Here is a 2,728-nt window from a genome sequence, read left to right as displayed (position 1 = left end):
TAAGGGTAGGTCATTTAAAGAAGCCCTCCGGGCCACACACCCCAGCCAAGTTGAGGGCTTGTAAAAAAAAAATTTTAAAAAATGAAAGTGACCCCGATTAATTCCAGTTATGCTCAAGTCTGTGTGTTCAGGCATCATATCAGGAATTGGTCTGCTTTAATTTCCAACCAAATTAACATGGCTCTCCCTTTGTGTCCATTACACTGATTGTCTGCCAGGAACAGTAAGTCCTACACTGTTTCATATACACACAGAGCAGAAAGGTGGGATTGCAAAGTTGGAGACAGGGAAACTGTGTGGTAAAGTGGATTTAAACAGTCCATCTCTATCCCCTCCAAAACTGGCTAACATGGTATTTGAAAATTCTTCCCCAAATTTCATCACATCATGTAAGCCATTAAAACAATGGGGAAATTATACCTTAAATCTGCCACAATATTCTGAGCTAAAGGAGCTGCAATCATGCAAACACACATATCAGGGAAACTCTGGGGCCAAGTGGACTTAAACAGTCCATCTCTATCCCCACCAAAACTGGGTAACATGGTATTTCAGAATTCTTCCCCAAATTACATCACATTATGTAAGCCATTAAAACAGCAGAGAAATTATAACTCAAATCTAACAAAATCTTCTGAGATAAAACGTGTTCTCCCTAAATGAGAGCATGTGTTGCGGTTGGGGAATACAGGCCACCCTGGTGTGACTGGGCAGATTGGATAACTCAGGCCGTAAGTGGTTAATTTGGGTTACTGGGGAGTTTTGTATGTTGCCAATTCGGAGGTGGGGTCAGAGCCTTTAAATACAGGTCACCCATTGCTGGGCATCCTCTTGGCCTTTTTGCACCGGATCACCCGCCCACCCTCCCTTTAAAAGGGGGGGTTTTTTGCTCGCTTGACCTTGCTATGCCTGTCATGGGGTCGTCCGCCTTGGTGCGGGGGCCTGGTAGGAATTTTGCCATTTGGCTGATTGGCTGGGCCATTTGGTTTTTGCCTACTGCGTAGCAAATCGTCACAACTTGTAAGGTTGGCGGTTAGGCATTGGTTAAAATTGGTTGGTGGAGGGGTAAGTGCCTACCCCTCCAATGGTGGTGCGGAAAAGGGAATTCCGTTAAAGTAATCCAGGGGCTTGCCATTCTTTTCGTCCTTGTCCCTGGAATTGGACTTGGGCCGTGCAAGCCCCCAGGAACATGTGGGTGAGAAGTGAGGGACTGATGCCCAGCTTCATTTTCTCACCCAATACTTGTTTCCCACGCTGGCTTCCGCTGGAATCCGGAAGTCAGCTCTGTCCCTGGGCATGGACAGATAGTCATAACCAATGCCTAAGCAACCACTCACATTTTTGTATTTGAATAAAGTTGTGGCCAAAATTGATGCCAAAAACCTTAAACAAAAATTGATGTGTGATGTGTGTAATTTTTGGTGGGGGTGGCATTGTGGGACTCAACACGCAACAAAGTTTCAAACATGCAAACACAGATTTCATGGAAGCAATTCATATAGCAATGAGTACTAAACTTCAACAAAATTCTGCTAGATAACCAGAAATGAATTTTACATTGTATAAAAGACCACATAAGAAATGGAACTAAGTTGGAAATGAATTGCTGGAGAAATAGAATAAAGTGGTGTCTGAACACTACGCATGATGCCTCATTTGTGTCAACAAAATCAAGACAATTTATCTTGAATTTATCTTCCTTCTCCAAACTTCTTCATTTAGTTTTTTTGTATGGTTGCAGCTGAACCAGTCCAGACAGCTGGCATAGGAAGGTTTTTGTCTGGCTTCAGATTCACTTCCTTTCACTGTGTCTCTTGCACAGTAATAAACAGCAGTGTCCTCCGATTTCAAGCTGTTCATTTGTAGATACAGCATGTTTGAAGGGTTGTCTCTGGAGATGGTGAAGCGCCCTTTCACTGAATCTGCATAATATTGTTGGCTACCATCATACCAGATTACTGCAACCCATTCCAGTCCCTTCCCAGGAGCCTGTCGCACCCAGTTCATGCCATAGCTGCTGAAGGTGAATCCAGAAGCTTGACAGGAGAGGCGGAGGGACTCTCCAGGCCTTTTGACATCCCCTCCAGACTCTACCAGCTGGACTGCTGACTGGACACCTAGAAAGGGGGGAAAGCCATATTTGAAAGATCTGCTACATATGAAGCCCTGGATTATGCTAGTCATCTTTGTTTAAAACGGGAATAAAATTACCTCCCAAAACTACTGAAACAAAAACAAACTGAAGCCAAAGTGTCATGTTTGTCTCCTGATTTTGCTCTGAGAGGAACTGACTGGAAAGTGGTTCAGCAGTTCTACCTCTGGCTGTAGGCTGGGCAGAGAGTGTGCTGCTGCTTTAAACAGGAATCTGCCTCTACATTTACATGCAGCTCAGAATAAAAGAGCAACACAGGTCTTTGACAGAGCAGATCTGTTTAGCCTTATACCTAACACATGACTTGCTGATCCTTCAAGTTTTCTGTTGTACAGTCAATAATTTACAAAAGCCCTCCTGTTTCCTGATTTGTTCCCAGAATGTCCCACTTTTCCTTAGGACTCAACCAAAAAAGGAGTTGGTCCCTCGCACCCGCCACACCTGCTGTCTTTAAGGGAATCCTGATACAACTTCTCAACGTCCCCCATCAGATCAACTTTATTTATTTATTTAACATGTATTTATTTTTATATTCGTTTTAAAGTTAAGTGCTGTAAGTAAAGCTTTTGAACCACA

General features: G+C 43.4%; 1 long non-coding RNA gene across 1 annotated transcript; it reads right to left on the bottom strand.

The window, feature by feature from the left end:
- Positions 1 to 1,962: 1,962 nt before the first annotated feature.
- Positions 1,963 to 2,321, bottom strand: LOC307202070. The gene is made up of 2 exons (XR_013832800.1): positions 2,212 to 2,321; positions 1,963 to 2,117 (listed from the first exon to the last, which is right to left on the bottom strand). It is a non-coding gene; the product is annotated as an uncharacterized lncRNA (long non-coding RNA).
- Between the last annotated feature and the right edge of the window lie 407 nt (positions 2,322 to 2,728).

Source organism: Podarcis cretensis (assembly GCF_951804945.1).
Source record: "Podarcis cretensis genome assembly, chromosome: 13".
In the NCBI taxonomy this organism is placed as follows: Eukaryota; Metazoa; Chordata; class Lepidosauria; order Squamata; family Lacertidae; genus Podarcis; species Podarcis cretensis.
The sequence above is the reverse complement of the archived record's forward strand: the minus strand, read 5'-3'. Positions and strand labels throughout refer to the sequence as shown.